General features: G+C 37.4%; 1 pseudogene; it reads left to right on the top strand.

Annotated features, from left to right (window-relative positions):
- The first annotated feature begins 3,200 nt into the window (after window positions 1-3,200).
- LOC149226492 (putative polygalacturonase) overlaps window positions 3,201-27,196 on the top strand; it is a 40,106-nt pseudogene continuing 16,110 nt past the window's right edge.

Consider the following 27,196-nt stretch of genomic DNA (forward strand, 5'->3'; position numbering starts at 1 on the left):
CTAACATTGATGTGCTAACATGGGTTGTTGTTACAACTAGCTTGCCATAACAACTCTACAAAAGCAAGATCACGGGCATGATCTCTTGTCTTTTATTTATATTTTCATGTCTCTAACAATTGTGTGTGAATGACAACATATGAAAAGCAAAAAAAGGCATTAAAAATTCAAAAGAATGAGGACCAAAGTGGTCCAATATAGATATGACCAGTCACAACATGGATATGAAGTGGTCAAAACAAATGAGTAAGAAAGATTAGTTGGCCAAGGGGGTGGGGTAAACTCTCCTGATTGGATGGATACCTTGAGGGGCCTAAGGGTTGATGTTAGAAGCTTCAAGGTCGACACTGAAAGGCTAGTAAGAGCTCAAGAAAGGTAAGCTTAAATAAATGCAATCATACTGCAATGCCTTTGACTTACAAAGGTAGAGGCAACACAAATCTGGAACCAGTAATAGAGACAAGGGAAGCCTACGGGAATTAGAAGAGAAAACAAATGGGGTTGACGGTAGCAGGTCCAGGTAGAGGCATACATGGGAGAGTGAGGACACCGTGAAGGGAAATACCCCATTGGGCACCCGAGAAGGAAGAACTAACATTTATGTGCATCACTCTAGTAAACCTTCTAGCTCTACTACCAAGAGGCAACATCATCACTTTCATCATCATCATCATCATCAAAGAGGAAGAGGAAAGAAATATATGCCTGAGGAATTTAAGAAAGCCAAGCCACCCACATTTTATAAAGACATCAAGAAATCTAAAGATGCAAAAGCTTGGCTACTTGGCATGAAGAAATTTTTTAGAATCCATTATTATTCTGAAAATATGAAAGCCAATATTTCCACCTATAGTTTGAAGGGAAACCAAACATATGGTGGGAAGATTTGAAGAATGTTAAAGGCATCATTGAAGAGGAGTTAACTTGGGAAGTCAATTTATCTATTGAATTGGTACCTGGAGAAAAACCAACATCTAAAGCACTATACCAAATGAGTACATCATAGCTAGTTGAGTTAAAATTGCAACTTAAGTAGATGATTGAAATATGTTACATACGCCCAAATGTGTCATCGTGGGGAGCTACGGTGTTATTTGTGAAGAAAAAGGATGGGACGCTCCAACTCTGTATTGATTATAGGCAATTTTACATATCTTAAAGATGAGAAGTCTAAGATCTAGAGATTTATCAGTGGGTTTCCTATGACATTTAAAGGCCGAATTGAATTCATGGAACCTCAAACATTAAATGATGTCATATGTTATCACTCAAATTTTCCTTAGAAGTTATCAAAAGAAGGAAAAGATCCAAGGTAACTACAAACCAATCTTTTAAGTACAGATCCTAGCTGATCTATACTCAGAGAGGGCTCTCTCTTTATGATTTAGCTATGTTTGAAAAGATATTAGGCTAGTATTAATGTTTGGTGAGGTTGTTTTGTTTGAGAGTGGTGGAGTTCTGAAACAAATGGGAAAACTAGGATTTTAGGCCATTGGGATATGGAGTCAATTAGGGATAATTCACTGGATTAAGTCAAATTGCTGAGGTATGAGTTCAACAGGCAGGATAGCAGAATAAAAACAAACTTTGGGGCTTGAATGGATGATATTTCTCCTCAAAACTAGAGGTCAATTAAGAATCCTCAAGTTAGGATTAGAAAGAGGAAAGGAAGATAGGTCAACTAGAATAGGGCAATTAAGAATCCTATACCAGGGACTTATTAGAGAAAAACTACAGGGATAGAGGAGCAATTAAGAATTCCTTTATCGAAATAGTTTAGAAGAAAACATAGAAATGGTAAACTGTTGATAGCAGAGAGCAATAAAGCTAATTCTGATACACTTTGACTATTTTACCATTTAGATTTAAGATGCATGAAACATTGAAAAATTTATAGAAAACACCTAAAATCACAAGGATAGAATACTTATTTGTAATTATACTACACGAGAATTTCATGAAATGTCCTCAACTTTCATTCCTTTTCCAGCAAAAATCCAATTTTGAGTACAAAAGCTTTCTCAGCTTGATAGCATAGATTTACAGAGATGTTATAGAATCCACCCACAATACTTCGAATGGAGAAGTATTTATACAAAAATTACATCAAAAATATCTCATAACCATATGAGATTTATTCTAGGGAATACAAAATATCTTTTACAAAAAGATAGAGACAGATGTAAAACTGATTGCTGCTGTCCCTTTATTTATGAATGAGCTGGAGGTTGAAACTTGGATTTGCCTCTTGCTGTTGCTTTAGTAATTGTGTGCTAGATCTTTGCTTACTTTTCCCTACTGATACTCTTTACCTGTTTACCAACCTTTACCTTAGTAAATATTTCTATTTACCTCAGAGTTACCATAGTAAATTATAGGATATCGGTCATGTTGGTCCACCATTCTTCATTTGGTATCTTCATCCTGATCAATTTCCTGTATATTTCGTCAGCTTCAGTATATTTTGAAAAATTGGGTTGGATTGTGAACAGGTGCTTCACTTCATGCTCAATATAGAAAAGATTTTCCAAACCATCATACAACACTTTTCCTGTAGGTAGTGCTTTCACTGTGGAAGAGCTGGCTTGACTTTTGGCTTGTTTGTGTAGTGTAGTCCTTATGAGTCATCAGCTTGTCATTTATGACTAGTGGGCTTGGAAGTCCTTTATCTCTTAGAATGTCATATTTTACCATAAAATCACCTATGTCTTCTTGAATACTTTGACATCTTCTTTCCAGTTTCAGCATTAAGTTCTTCTTAGTAAGAACTTTTTTAATTTCAAGGATAGTACCAGTTCGATCCTCGATATCCCATTGTTCCAATTGTTGCTTGCTTTTGCTATTCAAGAAGTTTATCAATTGGGTTGGCTCTTCAGGTTTCTCTCCCAATTCTTCCTTGGTCTTCTATATAGCCTCTGTAGCTAGATTAACTAACTCAGTTTGTTCAAAAATTATCTGAATAGCAGACTAAATATCATTGATAGAATCAAAGATATTGGTCCATAAAATCTGTCTAATATCTTTCAAAGGCTTTTCCAATTTTAGGTCCTGCTCTAATGTCTTGATTCTTTCAATCATTCTTCTATTTTTTTGTCTCTTCTTCAGTGTAATTAATCTGTGATAGCTCATAATTTCTTTCCAAGCTGGTAACCGTTTCTTTTAGTTTCTTTATTTCAGTTGCTTGGATTTTCATTTCCTCCATGGACTTTATTAAATCCTCTGTTTGCTTTGTTGAAGTTACTGCTGCTTCTGATGTACTTGCTGTTGTTGTTGCTGGCAGGGCTGTTGCTAGGGGAATGTTGGGTGCCAAAGATGTTGCAATAGTAGATGGCACTATTGTAGAAACCATGGGTATTATAGTTTGAGGAATGGTGGTCGGCTCACCCTGTTTGGACTGCAAAGCTTTTCCTAGTTCTTGCTCTATTTCTTTCAACTGTTCATTCAACTTAAGGATCAAGTTCGTAGGTTCTTCCTCATTTTGTTTCTCAATTAATTCTGCAGTTTGTGGATGTATGAGGGGAGGGAGTTTAACTTGTTTCCTGAGTGCAACAATGTCCTCATTCCTTTTCTTTATCAATTTTTCAGCTCCTTTAACATCTTTGGGATCATGTCCCAACTCAATCACCAGGTCTTCCAATGATTTTATCGTGGTGTCCTTAGCCTGAGAAGAGGCTTTCTCCAACTGTAACTGTGTTGTAGTATTACTCAGAGAATTCTACAACTGATGAGCTGTGATGGCTGTACTGGTCAATGTGGAATAGACCATCTCACCCGTTTGCTTATGGACCTCGATCTAATCAATTGGGTGGATGTCTTTGGAAAGAACTTCAAAATTTGTTTTCAAATAATCAGCCATGGACTTTGGCTGTGGTACTGTTGGCTTCAAAAAACTCATCTCCATCTTTCCCTCTTTGATGTTAAAGGCTGACATCAACATTGTCTGATTTGTAGGAGCCATTTTCAGATAGTGGGCATAGGTTTGAGCTTTGAGCTTCTCATTCCTAGCTTTAATCTCTTTGTACTTTTCTTTCAAATCATGGCTCTGCTCTGAAGTTGTTTTTAGTGATGATACTTCTACATTTTACTGCCTGCTTAGTGCTTGTGTTTGAGAGGTAGATGGTGTCTCCCTTGCTAATGTTGTCTGTACTGTGTCACTTCTTGTCTCTTCATATTCCTGTTCAGACAAAGGATTCAATCTCTGCCTCTTCACATATACCTGGTCTAATGGCATGGTAGAGGGGTTGGCCTCATTCCTACTTCTTTTTTGAATTCTCTTCTCATTAAGAGGGGTCTGCAATACTAGAGGATTGCCCATGTTTGTATCAGTCTGGGTCAACTCCTCAAAGATGCTCTGTGACCTTGAATCTTTTCCCTGTCCTGAAGTCTCAGGTTGTGATGATGTTTGTGCATTATGCTCCTGTGTTGGTCTCTGTGAAGATTCTTCAGGCACCTGTTCAAAGGAATCCATATCAAGTCTTTTTTCCAAATCTTTCATAACATTTTCTACTTCAACTTGTTCACTATCTTGTTCTATAAGTGTTCCTTCCACCCATTCATTTTGATTTGCATATTGTTCTATCTGTGGAATTCTATGATGGATGTAGGGGGATAGTTTATGCCTTTTCCTTCTGTCACAGATGAAGCTATGTGGATCATAATGCCAGATGAAACTCTTTTTCAATCTTAATATCTCAAGGATTTCCTCTGCCTCTTTCCCTGCCTTTCTGTTGTTGCAAATAAATGGGCCTAGGTGATCCTTTATCCTTAGTTTAGCTTTCTTCTTAGCCTTCATAAAGTGGATTTCATCAGAATTAATCATTTTCCTGTAGTAATCCAGGGCAAATAATCACATGGGAAGGTATTTGGGAAGTTTAAAGGGAGACAGCTCACATCCATAAATTCTGATCTCGGTGTGGTTCTAGTACAAGTACCAGTCCCCAACCTTGTATTGCTTAGATAACTGAAGAATTCTCTTAATATCATCACTGATTCTGGGAGGGGAGCTTCCTATCAACATGGTAGTTACAGGATGCACAAATTGATCAATAAAATGTGTATAAGGATAGGGAGAAGAAGGTGAATTGTGAAAAATGGAAGTCCATAAGATGACTAACCTAGGGTTCCCTCTAGTGTCAAGCTTTTGTACAAAGAAAGGGAATTTATCAGATTGGTAGTAGAGGAAAAGATGATACAGGACTGAAGAATATTTAAATACCCTCTCATTCTCTAATCTCATGAATTGGTCATGCATCTTATCAGCAATGAATGTAGCATAGTCAAATTTGGCTGCAGGAGGTTGACCAGGGGTGAAAATAGACATGTAGGCTAAGGTCAACTCATCTACATACTCACTAGCAGTAAAACCCAAAATGCAAGCAATCATGGTGATGATATCCTTGCCCAGACTTGTAAAGAAGCTTGACATGTAAGGAGGGGGGTGTTTTGGCCTGTATTTTTCTTCCATGAAAGTCTGACAGATTTGGTTAATTTCAGAACTAGACAGCCTTGAAGATTTCTCAAGTAAATCAGCAATGGAGAGGGGAGTGAGGTCCTGACCAGGTTGTAATTGTAACATTTCATTTATAGACTCAGTTGTAATGGTGAAAAGGACTTTCTTGTCAGGGGATATTACGGCTCTCAGATTGGGGTCATAGTTTGCATGGCGTTGGTGGATAATATATGGGAAAATATGGACAGTGGGGAATTGATATTTAGGTAGGTTTGACTCCCAAAGACCTATTCTATCAGTATTGTTCAGATAATTGTCCCGATACTTGCAATGTAGCTTCAAGGAGGTTTCATCGAAAGTAAGGTCCCTGATTTGAAAGTCTTTATCGGCCAAGGGAAGGTGGTCCAAATCCCTGTGGGAGTAGTGATTGGCGTGACATTTAGGGCGACAGGAACCTCCATCCTTGGTTCTTGTGTATTGAAGGAAGAAAGGTGGGGTTTTCAAGGATTTCAGATAAAATAGGTGCTTGGGGAATCCTTGAAGCTAAGAAACAACTTAATTGTACTAAATCACTTGAGTTTAGAGCAATTTAATGGAGGTTTCAGTACAAAAATAGGGTTTCTCAGAAGGAAATGTGGTAAATACCTGTTTATGGTCAACTGAGGGGACAAATGGCTATGGTGAATGCTTCGCTGGGTGCGCACAGTAGTCTGCAGTGGCCTGGAGTTCAACAACTGATGGTGGTTGGTGGTTGGGAGTAAGTTTTTGGTCTGGACGTATTTTGTGCGTGCATGGCAGGCATAAGTTTCCTTTTTCGGTAAAAAGGGAAAACAATGAGTATTTTGTTTTTATGCACAAAATCAATGGCTTTTGGTGGGTGAATGGGAAAACGACAGTTGGTTTAATTAACTGATGGGACACTTTGTCGTTTAGTAGAGGCAGTAAACGGGAGCGGTAATGGTTTTCATTGCACAACGTTTGGGAGGTTGGTGGTTTTGGCAGAGGGTTGCATGATGCCACAAATTGAATGACACGTAGCATCGATGAAAATTCAAAACAGCTCATATCGCGTGGTTAACGTTCGACCAAAAGGCCCACATGATATGAGCGAGAGTCGTTGGATGAGGGAGGGCAGATCGAACGGTAGTTGGTGGCGGAAAGTGTTCGAGAGTTAATGGAGGGGTCCCATGGCATAATCAACATAATTATATTGACTTTAATTATATCGGGGATGATATGATTGGATGAATGAGGGATTAATAATTTTAATGATATCGGGGGTGATTGTATTGGTGGAGAGGCTATTAATTAATCCAGATGACTAATTAATCCCTTTTTTAACGTGTCGAGGGGTTTTGGCTCTTAATTAATCGCGATTCGATTAATTAATCCAATTTAATTAACTTAATTTATAGTTTATTTTTCAAACCATGGGGCGGGATATTTAACATTTGGGATTTTAATTAAATATACAGGAAAGGGGTTTATTTTTCGGGAGTTAAATATAATACAAGTTAAAGTTAATATGACCATGAGCTAAATAAATGCTTCCGAAAATACATTCATCATCCAACATTATGACTTAGGCTAAAATGTGTTTGGGGGGTTTTTAGGAGGAACCATTAATTTTTCCCAAGTAAAAGAGTGATTTTACCTTGGAAATGGTTTTGAAGGGAATGAGTGAATTATGGAGGGGGTGAATTTTTATGAAGGGGCTTTAGCACTTAGGCCTTACAAGTTATTGGGCTGAGGGTCTGGTCCCTCCAGAAGTCAGAGAAATGCTCTGAGCCCCTTTAACTTTTAGGTTGTTGGTGCCTTTATTACTTATGGGAAATTAGTAAAATTTAGGGAAAATGTGTGAGGAGGTTAATTAGTTTGAATTTTGTCTATGTTGTAAATGTCTTCATTGTCATCCATATCTTTAAGTGCTTTTGATGATGAAAGTATATGACTTGATATCTGGATAATCATTCATCATATATAATTCTGCAACCATTCATCTACTTACCCTACCTACTTATCCTACCATTTTTCCTTCCTTTATTAGGGTGCACTTAAACTGGAAAACCCTTATCAAAACCTTTTCTTTTCTTTTACAATAGTATTCTAACTAAGTTTAACCTTATTACATCCAAGGGCTCAGATTAAACTGTTGAGCTTGTTTTATTCACTCTACCTATTTACTTATTTGCCAAGATTAAACAGTTTGGTCAGATTTTATTCTCTACCTCTAAGCATGAAATTTAAAACATGGAATAACCAAGATTAAATTATTTGGTTACCATGGATTGTGGCATAAGTAACAAGTTGCACACAATCATTTATACAAAAAGTGAAATAGTAGTGGCATTTTGACTTGCACACTTTCATGGTCTTTTTATTTTTCTTGGGGTTCATTTTTTATTTTTTCTGACCTTTTCATTCTTTTTGCCCTTTGATTTTTCTTTTAGGGCATACCCTCTTTACATTTTTTTTAATTTTTTTGATTTTTTTTACAAATATGGAAAACATTTGCAGAAAGCAAAGGTATGTACATATTTCAGAGCTAAACCAAGTCAATCACGATATATGAGACCTATTGGTATAGGGACATAACAATGGCTCCACTTATGGGGTGGCTTTTCCTGGTGGAAAGTTAAGAACTGTAGATCAATGGCCTTTGAAAGACTTTGATTGTGCTCTGCAAATCTCCTTTATCTTATTGCTTTATTGATATTTACTGATAGTAACAATTTTGAAGCTTAGGGCCTTCTCTTCGGGCTTCAACTCCAAAATTACCATCCAATCAACACTGAACATTATGAAGGATATAGTATGTACAACTGAACTGGTAAAATTAGTAAATTGGGTCAATGTAGTGCTTTAACATTCGACCATTAACTGGTCCTCCTTCGATCTCTGCACCATCTAATTCTTTAAGAAAATATGAATTATTTCCTCTGAAGGCATATATTATGTATGGACCTTTCCACAGGAAGTCAAACTTCCCATGTTTCCCTTTGTCCTCTCTTCTTGAATCCCACTTTAACACTTTGTCTCCCAGATAGAAGTCTTCTGCTTTGGTCCTTTTGTCAAATATCTTCTTAAGTTTTTCTTGCAGTACTTGGGTTCTGTTGTATACTTCCTCCCTGGTTTGCTGTAAATGGATAGTCTGGTTAATTCTCCTCTGTATATCATTTGGTTCCACTTGGGCTTCTTGAAGTAATTTCATGACTGGAACTCCTAAAGATGAGGGGAAAACTGCCTCCATCCCATATACTAGCTCATAGGGACTGGTTCCAATGGATTTCTTAGTTGTAAGTCTATCTGCCCACAAAGCATTGGTTAATTTCTTGTTCCAAGTTTTCTTATTGTCTTCCAATAGTTTTTTGATAATATTCATTATAATTTTATTGGAGGATTATGCAAGTCCATTCCCTTGAGGATAGTAAGCTGTGGAATAACCAAGTGTTATACTCGTGACAGAAACCAATAATTTTCTTTGACTTGAAGGTTGCAGCATTATCCGTGATGATTTTGTTAGGACAACCAAACCTAGATAGAATATTAGCCTCTACAAAACCTATTATTACAGTATCAATGGCTTGTCTAGAGGGAATAGCTTCTATCCATTTGGTAAAGTAATCGGTTGCAATGAGTATCCATTTATGCTGAGCAGAAGAGGGTGGATGGATTTCTCCAATGAAGTCAAGACCCCATTGTTGAAAAGGTTTTTCTGTGGAAATAGGTTTCAAAGGCAGGGGTAAAAGTTTTATTTTGCCTTCGAAGATCTGGCATTTACGGCAGGAAGTTACAAATTTTTTAACATCTGCAAACAAGGTTGACCAGTAAAATCCAGCTCTTAGAATTTTGTGAGCAGTTGATTTCCTGTAGAGATGTCCACCACAATCCCGTGCATGAAATTCTTGGAGTACTTTGTCATATTCTTCTTTTAATAAACAGTTCAACAAAATACCTTCATGATTTTTCCAAAACAAAGTATTATCCATAATGCAAAATTTCGAAGTTTTCATTTTCAAAAACCTACTCTTAGTTCTTGATAACCCTAGAGGAGCCTGCAGGTTTTGTAGAACATATATAATATCAACGTACCAGGGGGAATCTAGAAAGGGCTGGATGATCTGTGGAGTCGCCATCTCCTGTTCGTTATCCAATTCTGCAATAAGATTTATGTCTAGGGCTTGGCAATTTGTTTCTGCCATAAGTTTGGCCAACCCATGACCTTTAATTAACTTGGTAGGTTTTATCTCTAAATCATATTCTAAAATAGTAGCTATCCATTTTCCCCTCTTGCCATCAACCCCATCCTGTTTCAGGATGTCTTTGACTACAGCATTGGGAACATAAGCTATTACATGAGAATACAAAATATACACTCTGAAATCCTTAATAGCTTTTACCAAAGCAAAAGCTTGTTTCTCCATTATTTTATACTTTAATGAGGCATCTCTAAGAGCTTTACTGAAAAAGGCTATTGGTTTTTCACATCCTTGATCATCCTTTTGTAGTAAGACTACAGCTATGGTGTGTTCTGATGCAAAGGAAAAGATAATGAAGTCTCTGTCAAATTTTGGGCTTGTAAGGATTGGTGTTCGAGTTAAGGCTAATTTTATTTCTTCGAATGATTTTTTAGCCTCTATTGTCCACTTAATAGTTGAATCTTTTTTCAACATGTTATTCAATAATCTAATTAGTTCAGCTAAGTTAGAGATGAATCTTCTTAAAAAAATTATTTTCCCTAAAAATGCCTGAAGTTCTTTAATGTTTCTTGGGTGAGGTATTTGCAAGATAGCTTCAATCCTAGTTGGGTCAATCCGGATTCCATCTTTAGAGATAATGTGGCCTAATAGTTTTCCTTCTTCCAACCCAAATAAAGATTTCTTTGGGTTTAAAGAGATGCCATATTTTCTGCATTTAAGAAAAACTTGCCTGAGATGATCCAGGTGTTGTTGATCTGATTTTGAAAACACTGTAATATCATCAAGGTATATAACTAGGAAATCATGGATTTCCTTTGCAAAGGCAATATCCATTGCCCTTTGAAAGGTGGCTCCTGCATTTTTCAATCCAAAGGGCATTTTGACATACATGAAGGTGCCCCATGGTGTTGTGAATGCAGTTTTTGCTTGGTCATCAGGATGGACTAAAATTTGGTTGTAACCCGAGAATCCATCTAAAAGTGAAATCCTTGTAGAACCTACTACCCTTTGTAGTATGTGATCCATTTTAGGTAAGGGATAGTTGTCTTTGAGTGAGACTTTGTTCAAGTTTCTAAGGTCAACACACAGTCTGATTTCTCCTGTTTTCTTTCTTGTAGGGACAAGATTAGATACCCAATCTGAAAACCTAATGGGGGCAATGATTCCTGCTTCTGACAGTCGTTTGACCTCTTTTTCAATGGAAGGTAATAAAACATGATTAATTCTTCTTAGCTTTTGCCTAAAAGGTTTCTGATCTTCTTTCAAAGGGATAGTGTGTTGTATAATACTGGTATCATAGGATTTTAAGTCTTCGTAACTCCAGGCAAAAACATCCTGGAATTCTTTCATTAGCTCAATATATTTCAGCTTTTCATCAAGGGGTAATGATTTAGACAATTTTATCAGCTTAGGATTCTCTTGAGTTCCTATGTTGCATTCTTCAATGTCTGCTTTCAAGGGCTCCATCTTAGGCTTTTTAGGAATATCATTGGAGTCAAATAAGTCCTCCAAAGGAGTTAATCCCTTGGGTAATTGGTTATCTTTGAGATTTATGACTTCAGTTTCATCATCAATTATTTCATCAATATCCATTTGCTTTAAGTCCTGAATATCTGTTTTTATGAATTTAGTAGGGTGAAGCATGTTTATTGATTTTTCTTCCAATTTGTTAATGTCTAACTCATTAGTGTGATCAAAATCTGAAACTATGTCTACATCTATATTAATGCTAGCAAATTCTTCATCTAATGTCAGAAAGTGATTAATCTGCTTATCGTTTTCAAAAACTTGCCAGTTCTTAAGATTATCAGGTATAGCTGGCCTGTGCCTAACCTCAGCAGTATACTGGTGATTGGGCTGAAAAGGCAATTTGCAGGTGCTGGCAAACATAGCCAGGCTATGAGCTTGCATGTTATGTTTTCTAGGAATGGTTGCAAGCTTGGTTTTTTAAAAAGTGTTAAGGATTTCTACACCTGTACCTCTGTACAGTCCTAACCTAGGGTCTCTGGTTATGTAAACTCCTTTAATCTGTTTAACTATCAGTTCAAAATCTCCCATAATTGATACCCTTATAGCTCCTAATCTTTTGACTAGCTTGAGGCCTAGCATGAGTGCTTCATATTCTGCCATATTCTTTGTACATTTGAAATTTAATCTATAGGCATGTCCCTCTGCATGATCATTTTCTAGGTTATGTATCCTTACTCCTGCTCCTGCACCTAATTTGTTTACTGAACCATCAAACTCTAAATGCCATATCATTTGGAGTATCTTCTGGATTAGTTTATGCATTATAGAGAATAAAGGAATCCATATCAGAATGCACTGAGTAAATAGGAAATTTTTGAGGTCTCTCCTGACTACTCACTACATACTTCATTAAAGTTTCTCTATATAGTTTATTTGGTTGTCTGAAAACAGATATGGTAGCGTATGACATGTCTAATTGTAGAGACCCCTGAAGTTTGGCACCCCAGGATCTGGACAACAGCATGCCATACTTGGGTGGAATGTCTGCTACCACTATATCCATGAATATAGTTTTGGCAGGGTACTGAACCAAAGAGACACACAAATCCTTTATAGGTCCTAAACATCTCACTTGACTCGAATCAAAGGAAAATAAATCCCTATAGGGTCTAGTGATGTCTAAGTTGAGTTTCTCCATAACAGACTTGGGCATGAGATTGTGCGAGGCACTAGAGCCAAACATGGCATTATGCAAAATCTTGTCATGGAAATTGAGACTGACATAGAAGGGTGGTATCCCTCCTTCCATTGGTTTCCCATTTACTTCAGGGCCAAAAATCAACTCGAGACGGTCATCAAAGAGATTTGCAGAGTCTTCATTTTCAGTGATTTTTAATGATTTGTTTATTTGAGACTTGTAAGCATCATGTTTTACCAGTTCTGTCAAAGGAACTGAAATTTTAAGCTTGGCCACCTCTGCTCCAAGATTAAAGGGCAGGATTAGTTTGTCTGTTTGAACTTTTGGATTTCTGGCAGTAGTGTTTTCTATGTTTTCTTCTCTTTTAGGATTTGGGACATTCTTTGCTGATTTTTCTAATCCGATCTTTGAAGACTCTTCTACTGTTTCCTTGGAGGGAAATGAAGTGGAAGGTTTTTCATTATTGGGTTGATTATCAGACACATCTTCTATGGTGGGGCTGGGAGGATTTTGATTTGTTCTAGAAAGGATCTGAAGTGTTTTTGTCACTGGAACTGTTTTACCCTTTTTAGGTTGATTAGGACCTGTTTTTTGGTTTGGTTCTGGGGCATCAGTACTTTTTCTGCTTCTTAAATTATACTGCTTATGTACCTCAAAAATAGCAGAGTCATATCCCTGTCTGAAATCAAATCATTCTCCTGTTTGGGTTTGGAATTGTTGCAATATATGGGACTCCTGGTCGTCTTGAGTTAGGAAGACATCTTCCCCATCATCTAGACCTATTAAATTTCTTTGTCCAGGGTCTTCAGAGTGGGAGGCCTCTAAATAGTTTTCTTGGAAAGGTGGTGTAATATTCTGGTCAGGAATATTCTTTCCAACATTTTGGTTTTGATTTTTTTATAAAGCTAGGATTTCTCCCTGAATTAGCCTGTTGGCCATCCCAAGGAGATTTTCTTTCAATTGTTTCAACTTTGTCCAACAATCTATCCATTCCTTTAACTATAGCATCCATCTTTTGTTCAAAGGGTGTATTCTCTTCTTTTGCAGGCATTCTTCTTTCGTTCCTAGCTTTGGTTCTTTTGGAAAGTAGGTTAGCCTCAACACTTATTGCTACACTTTGTATTTCTTCCAAAGTGGGGGGTTCCTTTCTCTTAACTGGAAAGCCATATCTAAATCAAATCCATCAGGAAATTTGATCAGGGCTAAACCAGGTGGGGGTCTAAGGTCGAGTGGAATGTCACTATAAACACTATTGAACCTAGTGCAATAGTCCTGAATGGTTTCATGAGGTCCCCTTTTAAGGTTCTCATATTCAGATAAAGTCTGCAAGGGGTCCTTCCTTTTCTCCCACCTATTCAAGAATTGTTGGTAGAGAATTCTTAGACTATCTATACTTTGGGGGGATAAAGATATAAACCATGTTCTAACTTCCCCAGTTAGACTCTGAACAAAAATTCTCATTTGAACGTCAACTGTGTCAATTTCATATATCTCAAAATAGTCAGTCATTTTCTTAGTGTGCTGCTGAGCTATGTAGGTTCCAGTGCTATCAAAAGTAGTAATTTTACTTTGATATTCCTGAGTCATGGCACCTAGGGGAGCAGGCATCACAAGGGGAGCATATCTATTGGCCATGATTCTAGGTTGGGTAGTAGTATGAATGGGAGTTGGGGTAACATGAGGTGTTTGGGTTGTGGAGGAAGAACTAGAGGTAGTGGTGGGATGTTGAGTGATGATTGGTGGGAGAGGAAGTGAAGGGATGAAGGGAGGGGTGGAATGGATTTCAGAAGAGTGAGGGAATAATGATGAACTAGCAGAAAGAGAAGTAGTTTCAGAAAGTTTAGGTGTTCTATTGGTGGTAAGAGATGACTGAGTGGAATTTTGCAGATATCGATCAATTGACAAATTGGCTCGTTGGGTTTCAAGTTCTCTGAGGAATTCTGGATCTTGGACTAGGTCCAATAGTTCATTGTTAGATGTGGTTCTAAACAGAGAGAGTTCAAAATGTTCGTTAAAAGGAAGATCTTCTAGGAAAAGCCACTCAACAGGACATGATTGTGATCTAAACAAAGGTCTGGGGCTCAATAAACTTTCTTGTCCTCTAAGGATTCTCGGAATCAAGTCGGGATTTTCAAACACAGGGGGAGGATTTGGATCAGGGTTAGCCCTGGTGTAATGAGTTCTTCCTGAAGCCAGATTTCGAGCCTTTCAATGCTATTCTTAATGGATTTTTTAAATAACTTCTATCACTCCTTTAAGATACTTCAAATTAAGCTTTTGAGGTTTCTTAAAGGTTTGTTTCAACTGAGGACTAGTTCTTCCCCAGTGGAGTCGCCACTATGTTATCACTCAGATTTTCCTTAGAAGTTATCAAAAGAAGGAAAATATCCAAGGTAACTACAAACAAATCTTTTAAGTACATATCCTAGCTGATCTATACTCAGAGAGGGCTCTCTCTTTTTGATTTAGCTATGTTTGAAAAGAATTTAGGCTAGTATTAATGTTCGGTGAGGTTGTTTTGTTTGAGAGTGGTGGAGTTCTGAAACAAATGGGCAAACTAGGCTTTTAGGCCATTGGGATATGGAGTCAATCAAGGATAATTCACTGGATTAAGTCAAATTGTTGAGGTATGAGTTCAACAGGTAGGATAGCAGAATAAAAACAAACTTTGGGGCTTGAATGGATGATATTTCTTCTCAAAACTAGAGGGAAATTAAGAATCCTCAAGTTAGGATTAGAAAGAGGAAAGGAAGATAGGTCAACTAGCAGAGGGCAATTAAGAATCCTATACCAGGGACTTATTAGAGAAAAACTACAGGGATAGAGGAGCAGTTAAGAATTCCTTTATCAAAATAGTTTAGAAGAAAACATAGAAATGGTAAACTGTTGATATCAGAGAGCAATAAAGCTAATTTTGATACACTTTGACTATTTTACCATTTAGATTTAAGATGCATGAAACATCGAAACATATAGAAAACACCTCAAATCATGAGGATAGAATACTTATTTGTAATTATACTGCACAAGAATCTGATGAAATGTCCTCAACTTTCATTCCTTTTCCAGCAAAAATCCAATTTTGAGTACAAAAGTTTTCTCGGCTTGATAGCATAGATTTATAGAGATGTTATAGAATCCACCCACAATACTTCGAATGGAGAAGTATTTATACAAAAATTACATCAAAAATATCTCATAACCATATGAAATTTACTCTAGGCAATACAAAATATCTTTTACAGAAAGATAGAGATATATGTAAGACTGATTGCTGTTGTCCCTTTATTTATGAATGAGATGGAGGTCACTTGGATTTGCCTCTTGCTATTGCTTTAGTAATTGTGTGCTGGATCTTTGCTTACTTTTCCCTACTGATACTCTTTATCTGTTCCTGATACTCTTTACCTGTTTACCAACCTTTACCTTAGTAAATATTTCTATTTACCTCAGAGTTACCATAGTAAATTATAGGATATCGGTCATGCTGGTCCACCATTCTTCATTTGGTATCTTCATCCTGATCAATTTCCTGTATATTTCGTCAGCTTCAGTGTATTTTGCAAAATTGGGCTGGACTGTGAATAGGTGCTTCACTTCATGCTCAATATAGAAAAGATTTTCCAAACCATCATACAACACTTTTCCTGTAGGTAGTGCTTTCACTGTGGAAGAGTTGGCTTGACTTTTGGCTTGTTTGTGTAGTTTCTCAATGTAGTCCTCATGAGTCATTAGCTTGTCATTTATGACCAGTGGACTTGGAAGTCCTTTATCTCTTAGAATGTCATATTTTACCATAAAATCATCTATGTCTTCTTGAATACTTTGACATCTTCTTTCCAGGTTCAGCATTAAGTTCTTCTTAGTAAGAACTTTCTTAATTTCAAGGATAGTACCAGTTCGATCCTCGATATCCCATTGTTCTAGTTGTTGCTTGCTTTTTCTATTCAAGAAGTTGATCAATTGGGTTGCCTCTTCAGGTTTCTCTCCCAATTCTTCCCTGGTCTTCTGTATAGCCTCTGTAGCTAGTTTAACTAACTCAGTTTGTTCAAAAATGATCTGAATAGTAGACCAAATATCATTGATAGAATCAATGATATTGGTCCATAAAATCTGTCTAATATCTTTCAAAGGCTTTTCCAATGTTAAGTCCTGCTCTAATGTCTTGATTCTTTCAGTCATTCTTCTATTTTTTCTCTCTTCTTCAGTGTAATTAATCTGTGATAGCTCATAATTTCTTTCCAAGCTGGTAACTGTTTCTTTTAGTTTCTTTATTTCAGTTGCTTGGATTTTCATTTCCTCCATGGACTTTATTAAGTCCTCTATTTGCTTTGTTGAAGTTACTGCTGCTTCTGATGTACTTGTTGTTGTTGTTGCTGGCAGGGCTATTGCTAGGGGAATGTTGGGTGCCAAAGATGTTGCAATAGTAGATGGCACTATTGCAGAAACCATGGGTATTACAGTTTGAGGAATGGTGATCGGCTTAACCTGTTTGGACTGCAAATCTTTTCCTAGTTCTTGCTCTGTTTCTTTCAACTATTCATTCAACTTAAGGATCAAGTCCATAAGTTCTTCCTCATTTTTTTTCTCAATTAATTCTGCATTTTGTGGATGTATGAGGGGAGGGAGTTTAAGTTGTTTCCTGAGTGCAGTAATGTCCTCATTCTTTTTCTTTATCAAATTTTCAGCTGCTTTAACATCTTTGGGATCATGTCCCAACTCAATCACCAGGTCTTCCAATGATTTTATCATGGTTCCCTTAGCCTAAGAAGATGCTTTCTCCAACTGTAACTATGTTGTAGTATCACTCAGAGAATTCTGCAATTAATGAGCAGTGATCGATGTACTGGTCAATGTGGAATAGACCATCTCACCTGTTTGCTTATGGAGCTTCATCTGATCAATTGGGTGGATGTCTTTGGCAAGAACTTCAAAATTTGTTTTCAAATAATCAACCATGGACTTTGGCTGTGGTACTGTTGGCTTCAAAAAACTCGTCTCCATCTTTCCCTCTTTGATGTCAAAGGCCGACATCAACCTTGTCCGATTTGTAGGAGCCATTTTCAGATAGTGGGCATAGGTTTTATCTTTGAGCTTCTCATTTCTAGCTTTAATCTCTTTGTACTTTTCTTTCAAGTCCTCGCTCTGCTCTGAAGCTATTTTTAGTGATGACACTTCTACACTTTGCTGCCTGCTTAGTGCCTATGTTTGAGAGGTAGATGGTGTCTCCCCTGCTAATGTTGTCTGTACTGTGTCACTTCTCGTCTCTTCATATTCTTCTTCAGACAGAGGATTCAATCTCTGCCTCTTCACATATACTTGGTCCAATGGCACTGTAGAGGGGCTGGCCTCATTCCTACTTCTTTTTTGAATTCTCTCCTCATTAAGAGGGGTCTGTAATACTGGAGGGTTGCCCATGTTTGTATTAGTCTGGGTCAACTCCTCAGAGATGCTCTGTGACCCTAAATATTTTCCCTGTCCTGAAGTCTCAGGTTGTCCTGATGTTTGTGCACTATGCTCCTGTGTTGGTCTCTGTGAAGATTCTTCAGGCACCTGTTAAAAGGAATCCAGATCAAGTCTTTTTTCCAAATCTTTCATAACATTTTCTAATTCAACTTGTTCACTATCTTGTTCTATAAGTGTTCCTTCCACCCATTCTTTTTTATTTGCATATGGTTCTATCTCTGGAATTCTATGATGGATGTAGGGGGATAGTTTATTCTTTTGCCTTCTGTCACGTATGAAACTATGTGGATCATAATGCCATATGAAACTCTTTTTCAATCTCAATCTCTCAAGGATTTCCTCTACCTCTTTCCCTACCTTTCTGTTGTTGCAAATAAATGGGCCTAGGTGATCCTTTATCCTTAGTTGAGCTTTCTTCTTAGCCTTCATAAAGTGGATTTCATCAGAATTAATCATTTGCCTGTAGTAGTCCAGGGAAAATAATCGCATGGGAAGGTATTTGGGCAGTTTAAAGGGAGGCAGCTCACACCCATAAATTCTGATCTCGGTGTGGTTCTGGTACAAGTACCAGTCCACAACCTTGTATTGCTTGGATAACTGAAGAATTCTCTTAATATCATCACTAATTCTGGGAGGGGAGCTTCCTATCAACATAGTAGTTATAGGATGCACAAATTGATCAATAAAATGTGTATAAGGATAGGGAGAAGAAGGTGAATTGTGAAAAATGGAAGTCCAGAAGATGACTGACCTGGGGTTCCCTCTAGTGTCAAGCTTTTGTACAGAGAAAGGGAATTTATCAGATTGGTAGTAGAGGAAAAGATGATACAGGACTGAAGAATATTTAAATACCCTCTCATTCTCTAATTTCATGAATTGGTCATGCATCTTATCAGCAATGAATGTAGTATAGTCAAATTTGGCTGCAGGAGGTTGACCAGAGGTAAAAATAGACATGTAGGCTAAGTTCAACTCATCTACATACTCATTAGTAGTAAAACCCAAAATGCAAGTAATCATGGTGATGATATCCTTGCGCAGACTTGTAAAGAAGCTTGACCTGTAAGGAGGGGGGTGTTTTGGCCTGTATTTTTCTTCCATGAAAGTCTGACAGATTTGGTTAATTTCAGAACTAGACAGCCTTGAAGATTTCTCAAGTAAATCAGTAATGGAGAGGGGAGTGAGGTCCTGGCCAGGCTGTAATTGCGACATTTCATTTATAGAATCAGCTGTAATGGTGAAAAGGACTTTCTTGTCAGGGGACATTATAGCTCTCAGATTGGGGTCATAGTTTGCATGGCATTAGTGGACAATGTTTGGGAAAATATGGACAGTGGGGAATTGATATTTAGGTAGGTTTGACTGCCAAAGACCTATTCTATCAGCATTGTTCAGATAATTGTCCTGATACTTGCAGTGTAGCTTCAAGGGGGTTCCATCGAAAGTAAGGTCCTTGATTTGAAAGTCTTTATCGGCCAAGGGAAGGTGGTCCAAATTCCTGTGGGGAGTAGTGATTGGCGTGACATTTAGGGCAACAGGAACCTCCATCGTTGGTTCTTTTGTATTAAAGGAAGAAAGGTGGGGTTTTCAAAGATTTTAGATAAAACAGGTGCTTGTGGAATCCTTGAAGCTAAGAAACAGCTTAATTGTACTGAATCACTTGAGTTTAGAGCAATTTAATGGAGGTTTCAGTACAAAAACAACGTTTCTGAGAAGGAAATGTGGTAAATACCTGTTTATGGTCGACTGAGGGGACAAATGGCTGTGGTGAATGCTTTGTTGGGTGCGCACAGTAGTTTGCAGTGGCCTAGAGTTCAACAACTGATGGTGGTTGGCGGTTGGGAGTAAGTTGCTGATCTGGACGTATTCTGTGCGTGCATGGCAGGCATAAGTTTCTTTTTTTGGTAAAAAGGGAAAACAATGAGTATTTTTGTTTTTATGCACAAAGTCAATGGATTTTGGTGGGTAAATGGGAAAACGACAGTTGGTTTAATTAATCGATGGGACACTTTGTCGTTTAGCGGAGGTGGTAAGCGGGAGCGGTAATGGTTTTCATCACACAACTTTTGGGAGGTTGGTGGTTTTGGCAGAGGGTCACGCGATGCCACAAATTGAATGACACGTAGCATCGGCAAAAAGTCAAAACAACTTATATCGCGTGGTTAACATTCGACCAAAAGGCCCACGCGATATGAGTGAGAGTCGTTGGATGAGGGAGGGTAGATCGAACGACAGTCGGTGGCAGAAAGTGTTAGGGAGTTAATGGAGGGGCCCAATGGCATAATCAACATAATTATATTGACTTTAATTATATCGGGGATGATATGATTGGATGAATGAAGGATTAATAATTTTAATGATATCGGGGGTGATTGTATTGGCAGAGAGGCTATTAATTAATCCAGATGACTAATTAATCCCTTTTTTAACGTGTCAAGGGGTTTTGGCTCTTAATTAATCACGGTTCGATTAATTAATCCAACTTTAATTAACTTAATTTATGGTTTATTTTTCAAACCATGGGGCGGGATATTTAACATTTGGGATTTTAATTAAATATATGGGAAAGGGGTTTATTTTTCAGGAGTTAAATATAATACAAGTTAAAGTTAATATGACCATGCGCTAAGTAAATGATTCCGAAAATACATTCATCATCCAACATTAGGACTTAGGCTAAAATGTGTTTGGGGAGTTTTTATGAGGAACCATTAATTTTTCCCAAGTAAAAGAGTGATTTTACCTTGGAAATGGCTTTGAAGGGAATGAATGAATTATGGAAGGGGTGAATTTTTATGAAGGGCTTTAGCACTTAGACCTTACAAGTTATTGGGCCGAGGGTCTGGTCCCTCCAGAAGTCAGAGAAATGCTCTGAGCCCTTTTAACTTTCAGGTTGTTGGTGCCTTTAGTACTTATGGGAAATTAGTAAAATTTAGGGAAAAATGAGTGAGGAGGTTAATTAGTTTGATTTTTGTCTATGATGTAAATGTCTTCATTGTCAACCATATCTTTAAGTGCTTTTGATGATGAAAGTATATGACTTGATATCTGGATAATCATTCATCATATATAATTCTGCAACCATTCATCTACTTACCTTACCTACTTATCCTACCATTTTTCCTTCCTTTATTAGGGTGCACTTAAACTGGCAAACCCTTATCAAAACCTTTTCTTTTATTTTACAATAGTATTCTAACTAAGTCTAACCTTATTACATCCAAGGGCTCAGATTAAACTTTTGAGCTCATTTTATTCACTCCACCTATCTACTTATCTGCCAAGATTAAACAGTTTGGTCAGATTTTATCTCTACCTCTAAGCATGAAATTCAAAACATGGAATAACCAAGATTAAACTATTTGGTTACCATGGATTGTGGCATAGGTAACAAGTTGCACACAATCATTTATACAAAAAGTGAAATAGTAGTGGCATTTTGACTTGCACACTTTCATGTTCTTTTTATTTTTCTTGGGGTTCATTTTTTTTTTTCTGACTTTTTCATTCTTTTTTCCCTTTGATTTTTCTTTTAGGGCATACCCTCTTTACATTTTTTAATTTTTTTGATTTTTTTTACAAATATGGAAAACATTTGCAGAAAGCAAAGGTTTGTACATATTTCAGAGCTAAACCAAGTCAATCATGATATATGACACCTATTGGTATAGGAACATAACACCATAAAAATTGAAACACTACTATGAGCAGGCAAAAAGTAGGCCAAAATTTAAAAGTGATTGGAAACCAAAGAGTAGTGTTGGAAATAAGAAGAAATGGCTCAATAAAATCATGAAGAAGAAGGAAGGCACACACCTAGCCAAGGAAAGTTGATTTGAACATAAATTCGACCCAGTTACTAAAGGCCATGCACATCAACTAACAACAGATCAACGCATAGATGAGACAAAAGAGCAATGAAAATGTTGGATCTATGATGAGAACCACCAGAAAAGGATTGTCCACACCAAAGAAACGCATGGCCCAAAATTTATAGTTCCGAATAATCTCATACATTGGGTGATGTAGCACAGAGCTTGCTTAGAATTCATGCAGTCATGTACTATCGTCGGGCAAACCACCAAGCATCCATCATTGAGATGGAAGGTAAGTTATGTAATCAATTTATTTCCATTTTTATTGACCTTGGCTCTAACTACAACTATATCAGTTTGGAGCTCGTGGAAAAATGCAAATTGACTAAAGAATTGCACACAGATCTATGGTTAGTTCAATTGGTGAAGGGAACAAAGAGGAAAATTAATCATTGGGTGAAACTGTGTGCATTTGAGCTCACTGGCATTCCCACAACAAAACATATAAATTTACTGCCATTGGGTGCATACAACTTATTATTGGGCATGGATTGGTTGTATATGCACAAAACTAAGGTCGATTGATTTGAAAAATAATTTGAATGCCTGAACGATATTGGAGAAATAAAAATTTTGCAAGGCAAGCAAAAGCCATTTCAATGAGGTTGATCACAACAAGGCAAGCCAAACGTAGTTACCAGAAGGGTTGTAAATTAATTATTGTGCAAATTTACAGCAATAAGGAAGTTAGTTACATCATTGGAAAGAAGAAAATGAGATGCTGAAGAAGTATCCGGTGTTGCAACAAATTGAGGACGTGTTTCCAACAAACATACCAGGTTTACCTCTTCACAGGGAATTCAATTTCTTTATTGAATTAGTGCCTAAAGCAACAACAACATCCAAAGCACCATACTAGATGAGTACGTTGGAGCTAGTTGAGTTAAATTTGTAGCTTAAGGAGACGATTGATAAAGGTTACATATGTCCAAGTGTGCCTTCGTGGGGAGCTCCAGTGTTATTTGTGAAGAAAAAGGGTGGGACGCTCCAACTCTATATTAATTACAGGTAATTTGTAATAACTTAAAGATGAGAAGGCCAAGATCTAGAGATTTATTAGTGGGTTGTCCATGACATTCAAAGATCAAATTGAATTCCTGGAACCTCAAACATTTAATGATGCCATTAAGAAATTGAAACAATGTTATGAGCAAGAAAAGTGTAGGCCACAAATTAAAAGCGATTGAAAGTAAAGAGTGATGTTGGAAATAAGAAGAAATGACCCAAGAAAATTGTGGAGAAGAAAGAACGCACACACCCATCCGAGACAAGTTGATTTAAATAGAAATTTGACTGAGTTACTAAAGGCCATGTGCAACAACTAACAACATATCAATGCATAGCTAAGACAAAAGAGCAATGAAGATGTTGGTTTTATGGTTAGAACCACCAAAAAAGGGACTTCCCATGCCAAAGAAACATAGGGCCAAAGATTTACAATCCACGTGAAGCTCATATAGTGGGTGATGTAGCACAGAGCTTGCTCATAATTTATGCAGTCATGGACAATCGCTAGGCATACCACCAAGCATCCATCATTGAGATGGAAGGCAAGTTGTGTAATAAATTTATTTCCATTTTAATTGACCCCAGTTCTAACTACGAGCTCGTGGAAAAATGCAAATAATCTAAATAATTGCACGTAGAGCCATGGTTAGTTCAATAGGTGATAAGAACAAGGAGGAAAATTAATAATTGGGTGAAATTATGTGCATTTAAGCTCAATGGCATGCCCACGGCAACACATTTAAATTTACAGCTATTGGGTGCGTACAACATATTATTGGGCATAGATTGGTTGTATATGCATAGAACTAAGGTTGATTGCTTTGAAAAAGAAATTGAATGCCTGGACGATGCTGGAGAAAGAAAAAAAATTCAAGGCAAGCGAAAGCCAATTTCAGTGAGGCTAATCACAAAAATGCAAGATAAATGTAGTTGCTGGAAGGGTTGGAAATTAATTGTTGTGCAAATTTCCAACAATAAGGAAGTTAGTGACCTTGTTGGGAAAGAATAAATCGAGATGTTGAAGTAGTATTCAGTTTTGTAGCAAAATGAGGACATGTTTCCAACAGACATACCATGTTTACCTCCTCATAGGGAAGTCAATTTCTCTATTGAATTGGTGCCTGGAGTAGCACCAGCATCTAAAGCACCATACCAAATGAGTACGTTGGAGCTAGTTGATTTAAAATTGTAGCTTAAGGAGATGGTTGACAAAGGTTACATATGACCAAGTTGTCATTGTGGGGAGCTCCAATGTTATTTGTGAATAAAAAGGATGGAACTCTCCAACTCTGTATTGATTATAGGAACTTAAATAAAGTGACAATAAAAAATCTGTATTTGTTGTCATGGACTAATGACCTATTTGATAAGCTAAGGGAAGCAACAATATTCTCCAATATCGATTTGAGTTCATGGTATCATCAAGTGCGCATCAAAGAAGAAGATATCCATAAAACTACTTTTTAGATGAGGTACGAAAACTGTGAGTTTCTAGTGGTACCATTTGGGATTACTAATGCCCCTACCACTTTCATGTGCCTAATGAATAGTGTGTTTCTTCATTATTTTGACAACTTTGTCATTGTTTTTGTTGATGACATATTGGTGTACCCAAGAACTAAAGAAAAGCATGAAAAGCACCTGTCTGTAGTGTTACAATTGTTGAGTGAACACAAGCTTTACGCAAAGCTTAGTAAGTGTAAATTCTTCCAATCACAAATACATTACTTGGGGCACATCATCTCCAAGGAGGGCATATCAGTTGATCCATAAAATATCAAGGCCATAATGGAGTGGCCAACATCGAAGAATGTGAATGGGGTTAGATCATTCATGGGATTGGCAGGCTACTACATGAGGTTCATCAAGAACTTCTCCAAGATAGGCCAACCCATTACATCCTTGCAAAGGAAAGGAAGGAAGTTCGAGTGGATAGTTGAATGTGCAACAAGCTTTGAGCAATTGAAACAATTTCTCACTAATGCACCTATGTTAAGAATTGTAGATTCAGACAAAGATTTTTGGTGTGCACAAATGCCTGCAAGGAAGGATTCAGTGGAGTCTTGATGCAGGAAGGTAAAGTAGTTTTTTATGAGTTGTGAAAATTAAATGAGCATGAGGTAAATTAGGCCACTCATGATCCAGATTTAGCTGCTATTATTCATGCATTGAAGATGTGGAGGCATTATCTCCTCGACAGATCATGATAAATCATGGTGGACTCAAATATTTGTTTGATCAACCTAAGTTGACTGCAAGACAAGTTATGTGGTTGGCCATGCTTAGTGAGTCCGACTTTGAAATCAAGTGTATCAAAGGCAAAGAAAATCGGGTTGCTGATGCACTCAATAGTAGGATTCAATTGAATCCTCTGGAAGCCATAAGATCCTACGAAGTGGACATAGTGGAAATGATAAAAAATGTTGGATAGTAGGATGAGAAATATTAGCAAGTGAAGGAAAAGATACAACAAGAATGTGAAGATGAGGAATATCATCTCAAAAATGATGGCATAGTTAGATTCAAGAACAAAATCCACGTACCAAACAATGATGATTTAAAGAGGCTTATAAAGAGAGAGTTCCATGAGAAACCATATTTAAGCAATCTAGGATATCAAAAGACTCTTACGACCATAAAAAAGTTTTATTACTGGCCTAATTTGAAGAAGGAAGTGGCTAATTTTTTTTGCTAAATGCATATAATGCTAGCAAGTAAAGGTTAAGTGTAGACATCTAACAAGACTATTGCATCCCATTCCAATTTCGGAACAAAAATGGGAAGTAATATTTCATTACCGGTTTGACAAGAACCTTCAGACATCATATGCAATTATGGTGGTAATTGACAAGTTGAGTAAGGTGGCCCATTTTGTGGCAGTCAAATCCACCAATCCAGCTAGTAAGGTGGCTCAAATTTTCATAAAGGAGATTGTGAGGTTGCATGGAATCCCTAAGAAAATCATCTCAGATAGAGATACTAAGTTCACTTCAAAGTTTTGGAAGGAAATGTTTGCAAGTTTGGGAAAAGGGTTGGCCTTCAGTACGACTTATCATCCACAAACATATGGGAAAATGACAAGGACAAATAGAATCCTTGAAGACATGTTGAGGATGTATGTGATGCAACAAACCAAGAAGTGGGAAGAGTATCTTCCTTTTGTAGATTTTGCATACAACAATGTGTACCAGGAATCCAAAAAATGAGCCCATTCGAGGCACTCAATGGAAGGAGTTGCAATACTCTTATTTGTTGGAATGATCCATTGAACATGGTCCATATTGGGTGTGATATGCTAGACATAATTTGAAGGTGGCACAAAACATGAAAAAATATATGTGGGCCAACATAGGGTACATAAAGAGTTGCAAGTTGGGGAACATGTTCATTTGTGGATTAAAATCAAGAAAATCTCCTTAAAGATTAGGTCGTGTGCCAAGCTAGCACCACAGTTTTGTGCACATTTTGAGATCCTTGAAAGGATTAGGTTGGCCTTACTTCCATAAGTAAAATTCCATGATGTTTTCCATGTTTCTTTGCCTAAAACATATGTGCAAGATTCTAATCATGTGATTGATTAATTTGTCCTACAGGTGGAATTAAAGGGAGAGTTCCAGCTAAAGCCACTCTGCATCCTAGATCTTAGGAGAATCACACTCTGAAATCGAGTAATAGAGCAAGTCAAAGTGCAGTGGAGGCACTTTGGACCTGAGGAATCCACTTGGGAAATGGTTGACTTAATGAGAGAAGCATATCCTTTTATGTTTGTTGGTTTAAGAAAATGTATATAAAATTGTAAATACTATATAGAGCTATGTATATAAAGCTCCATAAATAGTATGTGTTTTTCTTAAACATGCCTTTTGTGTTGCATATGGACAAAAAACACCGAGGATGGTGTTCCTCTAAGGGGGATGGTTTGTGAAAGCCCCAATTGTTGCACCCATGAATGCAATGAAAATATTTTTCTAAAATAAATATGGGTTAAGTTATGGGACATGGATTCCAAAGGCTGAGGAGGGTAATTGCTTGGGATTGTTAATTATTATGACAACCTAGGAGGCTGGTAGGTATGCATTTTAAATGAGTTGGATCATGCCATTAAGAGGAAGTTGGACAAGAGGACAAGGGCCATGCTTCCTTAGAGAAAAATGCAAGTAAGAGAGGACAACATTGTTGAGCAGTTATGCCCAGAGCACGTAAGATAAGAGTGGGTCGTTGGAGTATGATTAACATACAAGAAAAGGGGGGGGGGGGGGACGGGTGGAACATGGCGCAACCCCACAGGATGGGAAGGTTCTTTTCTGCAAGATTGAAGGAAGCGTGACATTAGAGAGCGCGATATCCAAGAGGAGTATAAGAGTTGTGGGGAAAGGCATTGGAAAAAATAAAGAAGAGAAGGGAACTTCGAGGGGGCATCAAGAAAGAGCATGAAAGAGAAGAATGTTGAGAAGACAAGAGGGAGATAACTTTTGGTTGGCAAGAGAAGTTGAGTCCCTAATGGACAGAGGGAGGAGACGGTGATTAAAAA

Source organism: Pinus tabuliformis, chromosome J, assembly GCF_031772625.1.
Source record: "Pinus tabuliformis cultivar Carrire ecotype Pingquan chromosome J, CPIR1, whole genome shotgun sequence".
NCBI lineage: Eukaryota > Viridiplantae > Streptophyta > Pinopsida > Pinales > Pinaceae > Pinus > Pinus tabuliformis.